Raw genomic sequence first — 18,056 nt, forward strand, 5'->3', positions numbered from 1 at the left:
TTACATCTGAGGCGTTTAAAGACTCCATTTGTCCATTCATTATTTCTAAAGAAACATGAAAATGTATAAAAGGCTTCATTACCCTGTATCTTTCGTTATGGCCCCGTAGAAGCAGTTTTTGTAAAAAATAGGCTAATGATTGCGTCAGAAAGAGAATTGCTCGTGGGCAATCTTTTACTGTCTATGAGGCAATTGGGGGGACATGGAGACATAAAGTCAAGGGAGATAATTAATCAGAATACTTACCGAAATTTGCTCCTGTTCACGCGCGCCTTCTCTGCAAGATTGGGTGGGTGATTCAGATTTCTCTTGGCACAGCGATTAGTAGACTTACGGGTTGCTCACGTGACATCTACGTCATTAAGCTCAGTTTGAGTCTGCGCAGTACGCTCGACTCCCAGGAAGTGTGTGCTTCTAATGACTTCACTTGTCTCCATTGAATCCAGTGGAGTCGCTGTATCCATTTCTTTTACTGTCTATGGATGAGAAATCGAGTTCCCCCCAGGCGGCAAGGAAGTCGACTGGAAGTTGAAGTCGGCCGGGTGCCGCCATCTTGTAGCAGAACTTCACTTGCGTTAGCATCCCATTGACCTCCCATTCATTTTGGCATCACTTTGACAGCGAATAACTGTACATCTGAGGCGTTTAAAGACTCTATTTGTCCATTATTTATTTCTAAAGATACACAACAACGTATATAGGGCTCCATTACCTTCTATGTTACATTATGGCCCCGTATAAACAGTTTTTGTAAAAAGAGGCTAACGATTGCGTCATAACCACTCGTCTCTCTGTCGCATTACCGTACAGACAGTAGGAGAAGCTCGCAGGCAATTAACTTAATATGGCGTACTGCTGTTATATTTTAAAATACTATACAAAATAATTAATCAGAATACTTACAGAATACTTACGTTAATACCGCGTATTAACGATGGCAGTTTGCACGCACAGCTACTAGCAGATTTAAATACAGACAGGTTGCTGATGTCGTCAAGCTTAGTTTGAGTCTGCATCAGAAACGGAAGTGCTAAAAAATGCTAAAATGGGCTTCACTTGTCTCAATTGAGTTCCAGTGGGGTCGCTGTGTCCATTTCTTTTACTGTCTATGGTTCTCCCCGTGAAATCGGGTCCGCGTAGGAGCAAGGCGGTAGCTGTTTTAAATGCCTGATCAAAAGTTGTTATCACGATAGCTTGTTGTATGGCTCTTCGGAGCTGCGGTAGCTTGTTGTTTCAAGCTTAAATAATTTAGTAAAAGCAACATACAGAATGTAATCAATAATTTTTTTTTTAAATGTCATAAAACATTGTGATTAGTTTTAATTTTCGGTTACTAGAATGCCTCAGCACAGCTTTTGAATATTTTTTCCAGTTATAAAATAATAATAATAATAATAATAATTCAGTTGTGATGACTACAACCCATTTACACCAAAAATTCAAGAAGATTGTGGGATAACAGAAAGATAATTATTAATAAAACGAACCTACGTCCAATATCTATATCTATCTATCTATCTATATATATATATATATATTAGGGCTGTCAAATGATTAAAATTTTTAATCAAATTAATCAGAATTGTCAGTGGATTAATCTGGATTAATCACTTTTTGCAATTACACCTGAATCCTAACACCTTTTTTTACTGAAATGCATACCAAAAGATAAATAACAGGACACAGATACATAATTTTCATGTAATGATTCATCAATATGTGGTTCTTTTTTTCTGAATTTCAAAAGTTTAACATTTACTTAGATCAAATTTACCTGAGCACTATATCAAACCATGCCATTTAACTACAGATAGTGTAAGAGTTTTAGGTGAACCAGTGTTTAAATATAGCCACATATCTATGAAATTATGCATAGAGAAACTCGAAAGAATGAACTCAGAAACACAAACATGCGCCACAATCACATAAGCAGCACTCTGAGCACTCTTGTTTTTGGAAGGTGTTCATTTGCTCTGCCACAATACTTTAGGATCGATATTTTCACGTTCTGAAGGCTTCAAGTGCCAGTAAAACCAAGTAAAAATGCATATGCTTTTCCAAATGCACAAGCTTTTCCAATTTTTTTTTTTTTGATTGACTTTGGGACACAAGCAAAAGTCTAAATTTTCTCTCAGTTTAAAGTCTTTGTTGTTTAAGCTTCTTCGGTGTTTTCGTCGCGGCGCACCGCTGTTTTTTACTATCTTGAGAATTCAGAGATCGACGAGACTTTCCTGACCTGAATAATTTGTCACACTGCACATGCGTGAAATTCGTAAAAAAATTTGACGTAATTAACAACAAACTAATTAACGTCGTTAACGCGCTATTTTTGACAGCACTAAAATATATATACACACACACACACACACACACACACACTTTGATGTTTATTTATTTTGACTTACTACCTAATTCATGTAATATATGACTATCTTTATTTTTTTTACAATAATGTAATAAGTACTTATATATGATTTGCTTACAAGCAGTTAATTTATTGCAATTGCTAATTGTATATTATTTAAGAAACTATTGTTTTCAAAGAAAATCATACAGTAATTATCACACTATAAATTATGATGACAGAAATTACAATTTTAATTGACTAACTCATATAACACAGTACATAAAATAGTACAACAGTTACTAAATCAGTAATAGTAAGTGAATAATGGTTGTTTGTGCACTGAAAGTAGTAGTCTCAACGTAACTCGAGAGCGTCTCGGGACAGAGCTTCTGTGGTAAAGAAAAATATACAAATGTTTAGGAATTGTAATTGTAATATAATAATACAATATTTGTTTTCTCTCTTCCTTTGTAATATACAGTAATATACGGTATGCTGGAAGACTTTTTTGACATATATGTATGTCCTATTTTCTATTATTCTATAGTTAAAAGTAATATATGTAGACGCCTCATAGACTGACGCTGCCTATTTAACTAATCTAACTAATTTTCACAAACAGATGTTTCTTTCTTGGAATTTAATCTATAAACACAATTTCTCTCCAAACAGAAAATCTGGGTTTTTTTTTTTTTCTGTTCCTTTATTAAGGCTCATATCATGCCCAGCTTTCAACTGTGCTTTAAAAATGTATTATTTCATTTTTTTTTCTCCTATGACAAATCTTACCATCAGGAATATTATTTAATTAATCTGCTTCTTTTGTTAGCTAAATTTAGTATTCATAAATGGAGGAAATAAGTCTCTATTTTTAATGTGTTTCAATCTGTAAACATTTTCACATTTTTGTTTAACTTTTACATTTGTCTCTGATTATGTATATGCATTTTTTATGTATGTTTATTTGCTTTACTTTTTGTACCCCCTGACTGAAGGTGTAATTCCTAAAAGTAAAAAGAAATAAAGACTCTTTTCTCATGTTTATCTTTTATTTAACATAAAGAGAAAAAAAAACATTGCAACACATCTGCACTTATAAACTTTACATATACAGTATTGTTCAAAATAATAGCAGTACAATGTGACTAACCAGAATAATCAAGGTTTTTCGTATATTTTTTTATTGCTACGTGGCAAACAAGTTACCAGTAGGTTCAGTAGATTCTCAGAAAACAAACAAGACCCAGCATTCATGATATGCACGCTCTTAAGGCTGTGCAATTGGGCAATTAGTTGAATTAGTTGAAAGGGGTGTGTTAAAAAAAATAGCAGTGTGGCATTCAATCACTGAGGTCATCAATTTTGTGAAGAAACAGGTGTGAATCAGGTGGCCCCTATTTAAGGATGAAGCCAACACTTGTTGAACATGCATTTGAAAGCTGAGGAAAATGGGTCGTTCAAGACATTGTTCAGAAGAACAGCGTACTTTGATTAAAAAGTTGATTAGAGAGGGGAAAACCTATAAAGAGGTGCAAAAAATGATAGGCTGTTCAGCTAAAATGATCTCCAATGCCTTAAAATGGAGAGCAAAACCAGAGAGACGTGGAAGAAAACGGAAGACAACCATCAAAATGGATAGAAGAATAACCAGAATGGCAAAGGCTCAGCCAATGATCACCTCCAGGATGATCAAAGACAGTCTGGAGTTACCTGTAAGTACTGTGACAGTTAGAAGACGTCTGTGTGAAGCTAATCTATTTTCAAGAATCCCCCGCAAAGTCCCTCTGTTAAAAAAAAGGCATGTGCAGAAGAGGTTACAATTTGCCAAAGAACACATCAACTGGCCTAAAGAGAAATGGAGGAACATTTTGTGGACTGATGAGAGTAAAATTGTTCTTTTTGGGTCCAAGGGCCACAGGCAGTTTGTGAGACGACCCCCAAACTCTGAATTCAAGCCACAGTACACAGTGAAGACAGTGAAGCATGGAGGTGCAAGCATCATGATATGGGCATGTTTCTCCTACTATGGTGTTGGGCCTATTTATCGCATACCAGGGATCATGGATCAGTTTGCATATGTTAAAATACTTGAAGAGGTCATGTTGCCCTATGCTGAAGAGGACATGCCCTTGAAATGGTTGTTTCAACAAGACAATGACCCAAAACACACTAGTAAACGGGCAAAGTCTTGGTTCCAAACCAACAAAATTAATGTTATGGAGTGGCCAGCCCTATCTCCAGACCTTAATCCAATTGAGAACTTGTGGGGTGATATCAAAAATGCTGTTTCTGAAGCAAAACCAAGAAATGTGAATGAATTGTGGAATGTTGTTAAAGAATCATGGAGTGGAATAACAGCTGAGAGGTGCCACAAGTTGGTTGACTCCATGCCACACAGATGTCAAGCAGTTTTTAAAAACTGTGGTCATACAACTAAATATTAGTTTAGTGATTCACAGGATTGCTAAATCCCAGAAAAAAAAAATGTTTGTACAAAATAGTTTTGAGTTTGTACAGTCAAAGGTAGACACTGCTATTTTTTTGAACACACCCCTTTCAACTAATTGCCCAATTGCACAGCCTTAAGAGCGTGCATATCATGAATGCTGGGTCTTGTTTGTTTTCTGACAATCTACTGAACCTACTGGTAACTTGTTTGCCACGTAGCAATACAAAATATACTAAAAACCTTGATTATTCTGGTTAGTCACATTGTACTGCTATTATTTTGAACAATACTGTATATGCAAACTTGACATAAATTGTTAAGTTGGAAGAATCAGCACTCCCCGACTTTTCTGCTTGGCACGGCTGCGTAACGACAAGTCTATGGTCATGACGCGACGGTGGAGGCAGGCGAAGGATAAATAAGCATAAAAATAAATAAAGACTGTCACTTAAAAACCCATCACTTAAAAAAAAAAAAAAAAACTGACTGATTACAAATCGAAACGAATCAGCTCTAACTTCTTTTGCAGCGGCTGTGTAAGATGTAGTTTAGAATATATAGGCCTAACAAAGACCAAACAAAATAAAAAAATCAGCACTTAAAAACTGTACATATGTTATGATACATATGCATAAGCTGCATGGGCTGCAATGGATAAGTCTGAAGACTTAGCACTCCATGATTTCAATGATAGGCCTACTTATCTTGGTATGGCTGATGGAGCGAGGCGATGATGGAGCTGGGCGAAGGACTTCTTTAAAACATAAAACAGCATGTCAAAAATCAGCATTTAACAACCGTTATAAGCTGGGCAACAACGGATAAGTGAAAAGATTAATCAATTTCAGAGTTTCCTGCTATACTTATCTTGGCAATGGAGCTGGGCGAAGGGTTTCTGTGAAACATAACTTTTTGGAAAATTCTTTATTTTTTTCTATTAGGTCGTCCATATGTGCCGCCAATGCAGAATGGAACATTTTGGGAGCCGATACCTTTCCAGTCTTTGATTGCCACCATTTGTTCCATGCTGATTTTTTTTTACCTTGCCGAATGACTTGGAAGATCTCCTGAAACACTGATTACTATTAGTACTGAAAACTATATACATTTTTAATTGTTTAAATTTGTTATCATAAATATACCTGTATTTCGGAATCAGTAATAAGAGAAACAATTCCTCTTTTTTCCACCTCATTTGTCCTATATTTGGAAAATTACATTTGGATACCATTTTACTTGCACTGCCTTTTGTTTTTAATTATGACACACTTTTGAGACATATCTCTTGTATGTCATGTGCTGAACAGCAAATGTAGACAGTGATGAAGCATGATATCTGCGCAGACGCCACAGATCATTTGTCTGTTTTGAGAGAGGTCCATTCCTCCCTCACTTCCATTTCTGCCATCTAAATGAAAGAGAAAAAGAAATCTGTAATTTATATGTTTGATACACAAATCATAGCAAAAATTGATTTAACTTACTGTCCAAACCAAAAACCCACAGTTGTTACAGTCTGTCTGCATCCACTGTTATGGGTACTCAACAGTCCAATTCTGCAAGTTCCATGTATGTCTGAATGCATTGCTTAAAAAAAAAAAAAAAAATATATATATATATATATATACACACAGTACAGATCAAAAGTTTGGACACACCTTCTCATTCAAAGGGTTTTCTTTATTTTCATTCACCGGACCTGAACCCAATCGAGATGGTTTAGGGGTGAGCTGGACCGCAGACAACAAGTGCTAAGCATCTCTCAGGGAACTCCTTCAAGACTGTTGGAAGAGCATTTCAGGTGACTACCTCTTGAAGCTCATCAAGAGAATGCCAAGAGTGTGCAGAGCAGTAATCAAAGCAAAAGGTGGCTACTTTGAAGAACCTACAATATGACATATTTTCAGTTGTTTCACACTTTTTTGTTATTAATATAATTCCATATATAATTCCACATGAGTTAATTCATAAGTTTTGATACCTTCAGTGTGAATCTACAATTTTCATAGTCATGAAAATAAAGAAAACTCTTTCAATGAGAAGGTGTGTCCAAACATTATATATATATATATATATATATATATATATATATATATATATATATATATATATATATATATATATATATATATAAATATATATATATATATATATATATATATATATATATATATATATATAGTACAGACCAAAAGATTGGAAACATTATTATTTTTTATGTTTTTGAAAGAAGATTCTTCTGCTCATCAAGCCTGCATTTATTTGATCAAAAATACAGAAAAAAACTGTAATATTGTAAAATACTATTACAACTTAAAATAATAGTTTTCTATTTGAATATACTTAAAAATAATTTATTCCTGTGATGCAAAGCTGTATTTTCAGCATCATTACTCCAGCCTTCAGTGTCACATGTAACATCCAGTTTATCACATGATCATTTAGAAATCATTCTAATATTCTGATTTATTATGAATGTTGGAATCAGTTCTGCTGTCTAATATATTTGATGAATAAAACGTTATTCAAAATAAAATAAAAGAATTCTAATTATATATTTTCTTTACGATCACTTTTTATCAATTTAACACATCCTTGCTGAATAAAATTAAAAGTATTGATTTTATTTAAAAAAAGAAAGAAAGAAAAACAATTACTGACCCCAAATTTTTATAAATAAATAAATATTTATATTTTAAAAACATACATTAAAAACATTTGTACTTTTTATTCATCAAAGTATCCTAAAAAAGTATCACATGTTCTGACAAAATATTAAGCAGCAGAACTGTTTCCAACTTTGATAATGAATCATCATATTAGAATGATTTCTAGAGGATCATGTGATAATGATCCTAAAAATTCAGCTTTGCATCACAGAAATAATTCATCATTTAAAATATAATACATTTTAAAACAATTATTTTAAATTGTAATAATATATCACATTTTTTTTATATATATATTTTTGATCACATAAATGCAGGCTTGATGAGCAGAAGAAACTTTTTTCAAAAAAATAAAAAATATTAATGTTTCCAAACTTTTGGTCTGTACTGTGTGTTTGTATATATATATATATATATATATATATATATATATATATAGTGTTTAGGAAACAACCTATTAAACAATTTTGTGGCAGTGCAATGTATGGAATACCCCAGTATGGCCATGTCCTCCTTTGAAATAGATTTGTATTGACCAAAGGAGTCATATACTCGAATCTGCCTGACCAAACCATCCAAGACCTGAGAAAAAAAGAAAGAAAGCAAACACAAAAAGGCTTTACCCTAAAGGTCCCTGCTGAAAAAAACAATAGAAACCATTACAGAATTTGTAATGGTTTTAATGGTTCTTATTGGAATTCTAATGGTTTTAATGGACACTGTAATGGTCTCTGTGGGTCTCTATTGGTAATTTGCTTTCTTCTATTGGTGGCGTGTATTGTCTATTGGATACCATTAAGGACCAATAGAACACCTTTAGAAACTTCTAGTGGTATCTACTGGACACCAGTAGAAACCATTATGACTCCAATAAATTTAGTGGTTTCTTCGGAAAACTGTAATGGTCTTAGTGGGTAGGCTACTGCTGAAAAAAAATGAACACACAAACAATAGAAACTATTACAAAATTTGTAATGGTTTTAATGGATATAATGGGAATTATGTTGGTTGTAATGGTCACAGTAATGGTCCCTGTGGGTCTCTATTGGTAAATTGCTTTCTTCTATTGGTGGTATGTATTGTCTTGGATTGCCACCATACGTCATTTGGAAAGGTTATTTTTAATTCATTTAATTTTTTTTTTTTTAGTTTTTTTTTTTTTTTTAATCAACTCGACTCGTCATGGCCTTCAAAATTGACTTGAGAAGTTGGTCTTTGTTTTGTCTGTCGGATTTGGTCCAAATTTAGCCCAAAAATAGATGTGAAATAACAGTGAAATTCTGCGAGACTTCCACGTGCTGTAATGTGCGCGCGCGCAGAACTGGAGCGGAAGACGTCACCATGGAAACGAGGCGGCAGCCCAACCGTCAAGCAGCTGATCGCTGACACTCAATGTGGTTTCACTTTTTTTTTTTTAGGTAAGTTTAGTCTATTAAATTACACAAATAGTAAATTAAAGTGTTCCTGACACTTTATTTCATGTAAATTATACGCTTTCGTTTAATATTTACTTTATAGAAATGGTTTAGCGTCGTCAGAAAAAGTCCGTTAGCATCTCAAAGGTAAGGCTAAATACAAGAGGTAACGATAGACATGAGCTCTTATTTATTAAGTTTGGGCTTTTAATGTCATCTTGTGTGTAGATGAGCTCGCTCTCTCTCACTCTCTCTCTGTCTCTCTCTCTCTCCATATATATCAATGGATGAATGGAAGTAACTTAACCGAATTAATTTAACCCTAAAAGTATGCACTGTTTAATCCTAAAATGTGCACTAACGTAACCGGATAACGTTACATCACTTACATAGAGCGTGAAAATGGACTGAAACCTTCAGGTTTTGATCTTTCATGGTAAACACATAAATACAAACTTGTTCTGTGATTTCAGAAGTGCCAGAAAAAAACCTCTATGACGCAGGAGAAGTTCCTGATTTTAACATTTCTGAAGGGAGCTGCTGACAGAGAGGATGAAAACATACACATTTTGATGTCCACGCTGTAGGAGCATTACTAAATAAGTAGAACTAAAATATTTATATATTTATTGTAAATGATTATATAAATTATATATTCTGTGAATTATTATTTTTCTTTTCTGCATTTCACCTCTGCTATAGTATATGCCTTATACCTGGCATTGTATAATAAATATTGTTGTCTCTGTGACAGTGCTTATGTTCCTAGGTTCTTCCATGCTGATGGCTGTGCTCTAGAGTCATATCTCCTGTCGAAGAACATTTTTAGACATTATGAACCATGAATAGTAAGCAATTCGTCAAACATACACCATTCAAAAATGTAAGGGTCAGATTTGTCATGTATTTCAAAGACATCTTTTATGCTCACCACTGCTGCATTTATTTGATTAAAATACAGTTAAATTGTGAAATTACCATTTTTTTAATAACTATTTTCTATTTAAGTTTGTTTTAATAAGTGATCAAAGCTGAATTTTCAGCATCAGTCTCCAGTGTCACACAATCCTTCAGAAATCATGCTTTGTGAAAACAAGAATAAAAGTGTACAAAATATTTACATATAAAGCAGTTATTTGAAATTGTACTAATATTTGACAACATTACCATTTTTATTTATGATCAAATAAATGCAGTTTTCTTAGTGTACATGAGACTTATTTCAGAAACATAAAAAGATCTCTTTCTCCAAGCTACACACTCTCACACCAAAGTGACTGTTAAAAATCATTTAAACTTTGTGTCAGTACATCATAAATAGGAAAAGGCATCAGATCACCGTCTGTGATTTGTTGTTTCGTGCCGCATCCAGTGTAGAGAGCATCACTGATTATAAAAGGCTCTGTTGTATTTTGTTGTGCTGTCCAGTGACGACACAGTGTTAGAACTCTTGTTAAATATCATTACATATGATGTATGTATGATCCCATTCAGCACTGATAGATCTTTTCTATTTCAGAGACTGAAAATCATTGATAAAGCACAAGGTTACTGTAACATATTTAAACAATATTAATAAGAATTAATAAAAATGCATCTGTGACTTAATATTGCTTCTTAATCTTCAGTGGAAAGTTCTCATTAAACACATAGCTTTCTTCTCATCTTTGTGCATTTTCAAACGTTGTGCATATTTCTGAATCATTTTTTTTTTTTTAACTTCATAATATTGGTTGTCTTCTCTTGTTTCAGAGTTTACCTCCAACCCCAGTTAAGCAGACCTGAGCAGCTGATCAAGGATCAGCAGAAACTCTGCAGAACGGTGGTCCTCCAGCCCAGGACTGGACACCAGTGTTGTAAGTCATTCTGTCTCTTTATAGTGCATGCTCAGAACATATTGCAGGAGATCTCAACATTGTCTCTTAAGGTCCACTTACATGCAGAGTTTTGCCCCAACCTGCAGTGCACCTGAACACATTAATCGAGGTCTAACTATTAGTGTTGTCACAGTACCAATTTCAGTACCAAAGCAAAACACAAAAACATGCTAATTATTATTTTTTTAATTATTATTATTAGCCGCACTTATGCTAACAATTAACTACTCTAATAACAGTGTTCATTTCAATCCGACATTCAAATTACAGTTATATATATATTTATCCTGATAAATACAGGTGCTGGTCATATTAAAATATCATCAAAAAGTTGATTTCACTAATTCCATTCAAAAAGTGAAACTTGTATATTATATTCATTCATTACGCACAGACTGATATATTCCAAATCTTTATTTCTTTTAATTTGGATGTTTATAACTGACAACTAAGGAAAATCCCAAATTCAGTATCCCAGAAAATTCGAATATTGTGAAAAGGTTCAATATTGAAGAGACCTGGTGCCACACTCTAATCAGCTAATTAACTCAAAACAACTGCAAATCCTTTAAATGGTCTCTCAGTCTCGTTCTGTAGGCTACACAATCATGGGGAAGACTGCTGACTAGACAGTTGTCCAAAAGATGACCATTGACACTTTGCACAAGGAGGGGAAGACACAAAAGGTCATTGTTAAAGAGGCTTGCTGTTCACAGAGCTCTGCGTCCAAGCACATTAATAGAGAGGAGAAGGGAAGGAAAAGATGTAGTAGAAAATAAGTGTAGAAGCAATAGGGATAACTGCACCCTGGAGAGGATTGTGAAACAAAACCCATTCAAAAATGTGGGGGAGATTCACAAAGAGTGGACTGCAGCTGGAGTCAGTGCTTCAAGAAGCACTACACACAGACGTATGCAAGACATGGGTTTCAGCTTCGCATTCCTTGTGTCAAGCCACTCTTGAACAACAGACAGAACCAGAAGTGTCTCGCTTCAAAAAGGACTGTACTGCTGCTGAGTAGTGATATATCAGACCCAAGAATGCAGAAGAGCTGAAGGCCACTATCAGAGCAACCTGGTCTCATAACACCTGAGCAGTGCCACAGACTGATCCACTCCATGCCACACCGCACTGCTGCTTCAGGGGAAAGGAGCCTCAACTAAGTATTGAGTGCTTTACATACTCATACTTTTCATGTTCATAATTTTCAGTTGGCCAAGATTTCTAAAAATCCTTTCTTTGTATTGGTCTTAAGTTATACTCTAATTTTCTAAGATAATGAATTTGGGATTTTCCTTAGTTGTCAGATATAAATAAATATATCAGTCTGTGTGTAATGAATGAATATAATATACAAGTTTCACTTTTTGAATTGAAATTATGATATTCTAATTATATGACAAGCACCTGTATACACAGAATGACTAATTGAACTGCTTTTATAGTTTTAATAATTTATTTATTTGTAATGAATAAAGGGATTTTACATTTGATTATTAGTTTTTCTTACTTGAATGCTTTTGTTCGGATGTAAAATAAAAAAGTGAATTATTATTAAGAAAAGAACTGCAGGAAAAGATGCAATGTTGCTCAGTGATTTTGGTTTGGAACCTTTAGAAAATAGAAAAGGTGTAGCTCGGGTGTAGCTCAGTCATTTTTTTTATATATATATATACAGTTATACATCATTTTGAAGGACTTTTTAATGAGAAAAAAAAACCTCAACTGATTTTTGCTCATTGTGACTAACTTTGCCAGCACAGGTCACATATGCTACTTAATTTCCACTTGAGAGTGGTCAGATTTAAAGTCTGAGATTAGTCCATCAGTTCTTGAATTTCAATTTTTGTTTATGTGTGTGCGTGTGTGTGTGTGTGTGTGTGTGCATGTGTATGTGTGTGTGTGTTCAAAACAAGAGTGTCTGTCTCAGAAGCTGAAGAAAAAAGGCCACACCTTATAGGAAATAAACGCCTCCTAAGTGTATGGAAATACCTGGCTGAGGAGATCAGTGACATAAACCAGATAAAACTGTCAGTGGTAAGTGTGCTACAACCTCTTATCTAATATGACTCAAAGTGAATAGAGACTATGTACCATAAAAAGTAGATAATGTAATTATTCAAGCCTATTTGTGAAACTGGACCACAAAACCAGTTACAAGGGTAATTGTTTTTATTTTATTTTTTAGATTTTTATTTCAATAATAATACTAAATAAGTTTTCCATTGATGTATGGTTTGTTAGGAGGACAATATTTGTCTGAGATACAACTATTTGAAAATCTGGAATCTGATGGTGCTAAAAAATCTAAATATTATGAAAATATTTCAAATCCAGAGCAAAGCATTTTATTAATAAAAAATTAAGTTGATACATTTATGGTAGGGAGTTTACAAAATATATTCATGGAACATTTTCTTTTTTTAAATCCTAATGATTTTAGGCATGAAAGAAAAATCAATAACTTTTTTGAGACTGCCATATAAATATATGTATGGATAATCTCACATACTGGTAATGTGGTACATTGTCCTAATGAATTGTCCTTTTTTCTTTCGTTTTTTTTTTGCAGGTCTGAGACAGCTACAAGCCACAAAAACAGTTCATAGTTCCTGCATTTCTATAATGCATTAATGAATAACAATAATTAAAATAAAATGTAATGTCAAGGTTTTGTGTTAATTCCAGCTATGTTGAGTAGTCTGTGAATAATTTTGATTTTAGGTGCATATTCTTAATTCTTTGCAAAAAAACCTGAACTGTTTGCTATTGAAAGGTTGGTATGAAGTTTAAATAAATAAAAACATTATATTCTTGACAAAACCTGTGTACAGTTTGTATTAATAATTTAAATTATTTACTTATATTAATTAATGGCCTAATTACCAGCTATCAGTTAAACATTCAAATCAGAACCAATATAAAACTGCAACGAAAACTATTAAATATATGCAAATAAAGACCAGTACAAACTTGCAATGGAACCACCAGAACCATTACAAAACTGACGGAAACCATTAAATTTGTTTTAATAAAGACCAATACAAACTTGTAATGGAACCATTACAAAACCAACGGAAACCATTAAATTTGTTTTAATAAAGACCAATACAAACTTGTAATGGAACCATTACAAAACTGACGGAAACCATTAAATTTGTTTTAATAAAGACCAATACAAACTTGTAATGGAACCATTACAAAACCAACGGAAACCATTAAATTTGTTTTAATAAAGACCAATACAAACTTGTAATGGAACCATCAGAACCATTACAAAACCAACAGAAACCATTAAATTTGTTTTAATAAAGACCAATACAAACTTGTAATGGAACCATTACAAAACCAACAGAAACCATTAAATTTGTTTTAATAAAGACCAATACAAACTTGTAATGGAACCATTACAAAACCAACAGAAACCATTAAATTTGTTTTAATAAAGACCAATACAAACTTGTAATGGAACCATCAGAACCATTACAAAACCAACAGAAACCATTAAATTTGTTTTAATAAAGAACAATACAAACTTGTAATGGAACCATCAGAACCATTACAAAACCAACAGAAACCATTAAATTTGTTTTAATAAAGACCAATACAAACTTGTAATGGAACCATCAGAACCATTACAAAACCAACAGAAACCATTAAATTTGTTTTAATAAAGAACAATACAAACTTGTAATGGAACCATCAGAACCATTACAAAACCAACAGAAACCATTAAATTTGTTTTAATAAAGACCAATACAAACTTGTAATGGAACCATTACAAAACCAACAGAAACCATTAAATTTGTTTTAATAAAGACCAATACAAACTTGTAATGGAACCATCAGAACCATTACAAAACCAACAGAAACCATTAAATTTGTTTTAATAAAGACCAATACAAACTTGTAATGGAACCATTACAAAACCAACAGAAACCATTAAATTTGTTTTAATAAAGACCAATACAAACTTGTAATGGAACCATCAGAACCAATACAAAACTGTGATGGAAACCATTATGTGCAAATCGTGACCAATACAAACTTGTAATGGAAACCAATACAAACCAATAAATCCTAATGGAATATGCCCAAAACATACTACGTAATGGAAACCATTTGGTAATGGTTTTAATGGTTAATTGCTGATGGTTTGTAATGGTTTTGTAATGGAAACCATTAGAATTTCTGTAATGGTTTCTATTGTTTTTTTCAGCAGGGGTATTAACCAGTGTGGAGCAAAAATCTCTTGTAAAACACCACATTCCCACAAAATGAAGTGATTTCCCTTTTCTGGGCTCTCTCCACCCACAGTAATTGGAAGAAGAACATTGTCACTCATCAAGGTCCTGTTTTTTTTTAGGGAATAATTAGTGCTGCAATTATTGTCTTTTATTGTGAATTAATTTTATTTACCTTCAGGAAAGAAATGAGCTTGTCATCTATCGAGTGAGAATCATGCCAAAACCTCACACACACACAAAATGTGTTTTACTCGCACCCAATGATTCACAAACAAACTCAGTGTGGTTTGCAAATACAAAACAACACTCACAAACTAATGCATTTTGTTCTGCAAATAAAAAACGTAGCTATAAAAACAAATACAGTACGTTTTACATATTTACATATTACATATTTCTTCAATGACAAAAATATCCTCCAAGTACAAACTAAAATCTTTCAAGTACAAAAAAAAATCCTTCAATTAAAAAAAAAAACCTTCAAGAACAAAACAAAATTCTACAAGTACGAAAAGCTGTCACGTGACTTTTGGCATTAATTTTTCGCCTTGCTGATCCACACACATGCTAGTAAACTATCATGTAATTTACACTCCACAACAGCGGGTGGCGCTGTTAGCGACTTGCTTGGCGCCGCCACCGACATGGAAACACTAGAGAAGAAGAAACGCTAGCGTGAGGGACGTTTTGAACACGATGAGCGGCCAACAGGTGAGTTTCCAGTCGTTGCTGGTGAAAAATCAGTCTGAAGGGCTTGTTATTCGCTATAACAGCCGCCTCGCTATACATTATCCCGCTTAGTACATGGCTACTTACAAAATAAATAAATAATTTGACACAAAATATTGATTTAAAAATGAGTTTATTGATTTTAAAAACGATTGTATTGCTTCCGCTAAAGAAAATAGTCCGTTCCGCGTCCATATCAACGGTCTCTTTTTTTCATGGCAAGGGTGTGTTTGGACCTCCAAATCAACCCTGGTCTTCTCCTGCTAGTGTCTAATAGAATATAGAGGCTTTATTCCATGACAAATCAGTCAGAATCCAGGAAAGTGGTTGCAGCAACATCTCAGATGAAGAGTTTTTATATATTATATTTGGGTCCCAAAACCAAGGCCTGTAAAAATATTCATATTTTTGTCAGTCCTTGAGATTGTCATTTTTATAGCATCAAAAACACTATCAGAGAACCATGTTTGGGCATTAATATCTTAAAGTGTTATTCATAGCCTCACCAAACTTTGCAGGATGGAAGACAAACATGTTCTTAGTATAACTGAACCAAAGTTTGTACTGCATGTCTATTGAGATTCTACAAGGCCCTAGATTTGGGTAAATAGCTAAACCCCTGGTACTGAGGGTATTATAAGCTCATTTTCTGCATCCATATCATAGCAGCAGGCTGTCAGCATACATGGGTGCTGCATATTTTAAAGCTGAAAATTAGGACATAACCTGCTTGTTTAACCCTTTGCTAAAAAGAACTATACGCATGAAGTATGTGGGAAGATTTTATTTGAATTAAAGTATATTCAATCAGTTTTAAGAATAAACTTGGCAATGGGTTTGGCACCGGTCCTTGAGGGAGGTTCGGGGGGGGGGGGGGGTATATATAAATACACACACACACACACAACTTTTTAATTCTGACTTTTTATAGAAATAGACTATTTTTCCACAAATTTCTTTATACATTTTACCAAAAATGCATACCATTGACATTAATTTGAACATACATTGACAAAGAGAGTAATGTTATTCAGTCTCAGAATTAATATTGTGTATTTCTGGAGTTTTTGTTACAAAATGTTATCAAATGTGGTCCGGGTCCTTGATGTAAAAATGTTTGAGAACCACTGCCATAAACACTTTACAAGTCTTTTCAGGGATTGTACCTACCACATTTGGACTGGGAGGACAGTGGCCTGCCTGATGAGCCACACCATGGTGTCACTGTTCCTGAGATGGGCGATGTACTGAGTGATGAACTAAATCCCCTGGGACACTCCCAATCACATGGCTCAGACATCTACCTACTTACTGTGGAGTATGTCCAGCACTTACTAGGCTTACGTTAAAACGTACTCCGCAAAGGACCTGATTCAATGCAATTGCAGCACAAATACAAAAAGAACACTTATTTACAGAACAGTGCCCCTGCTAATAACTAGTTTGTAAGATGTTACAGTTACACAAATAAATATTTCTGAATCAGTGAGGTGGTCTAATGTTTGATTTTTCTCTGTTTAATCAAACCAGACCAGCAGAAATGCATAGCTTTCCTCAAGCAGTGCTAGCAGCAGACTTTAAGACTTTCAGCTCTCTTAATGTCGTAATGAATGTTCAAACCAAACACATGTATATTGTATTATTTTTTTTTATTGTAGTGTGAATACAATCTTAAAACATCTGGTGGGTTGGAATAACCCAAAAAGATAGTAATAAAGGTAATAAAAACATCATCAAAGTACCTTTCTGGACATGGACAGTATACCATACATACATTTTCAATGGAGGGACAGAAAGCTCTCGGACTAAATCTAAAATATCTTAAACTGTGTTCTGAAGATGAATGAAGGTCTTACAGGTTTGGAACGACATGAGGGTGAGTCATTAATGACAGAATTTTCATTTTTGGGTGAACTAACCCTTTAATGGACAGACCTCCATCTCAGTATTATGTTTAAAGATCAAGTTCATACAGATAAATGTCAGCATTTAAATGATTGCAAAACAGTTCTTGACTCATGTTTCGAGGGTGAATATTGCACTTTGTTGAAAAATATATTTTTTCGAAAAATGAAAAGTTAGTTTAATGTTGCCAGTAATTTTGACAACTAACAATTTACAGGAGCATATTTTCAATAAGTTCACAGATGACATTGTTTCACTGTTGTTCAACATGTCTCTTGATCAGCTTTTGATGTTTTACTTTTCTACCATTTTGCTTTGCATTTCAGTAATTTTGTTTTGGAGCTTGATATTTTTGACTGCATACATGTGACCATTTTGCATGGATAATTCATGCACCAACGAACACACTTAGGTTTTA

At 33.7% G+C, this 18,056-nt stretch overlaps 1 long non-coding RNA gene across 1 annotated transcript; it reads left to right on the forward strand.

The window, feature by feature from the left end:
- The first annotated feature begins 8,700 nt into the window (after positions 1–8,700).
- On the forward strand, positions 8,701–13,398 carry LOC113099820 (uncharacterized). The gene is made up of 7 exons (XR_003289528.1): positions 8,701–8,883; positions 8,984–9,027; positions 9,354–9,483; positions 9,635–9,728; positions 10,633–10,736; positions 12,674–12,794; positions 13,330–13,398. It is a non-coding gene; the product is annotated as an uncharacterized LOC113099820 (long non-coding RNA).
- The last annotated feature ends 4,658 nt before the right edge of the window (positions 13,399–18,056 follow it).

Source organism: Carassius auratus, unplaced genomic scaffold (genome assembly GCF_003368295.1).
Source record: "Carassius auratus strain Wakin unplaced genomic scaffold, ASM336829v1 scaf_tig00217058, whole genome shotgun sequence".
NCBI classification, from domain to species: domain Eukaryota; kingdom Metazoa; phylum Chordata; class Actinopteri; order Cypriniformes; family Cyprinidae; genus Carassius; species Carassius auratus.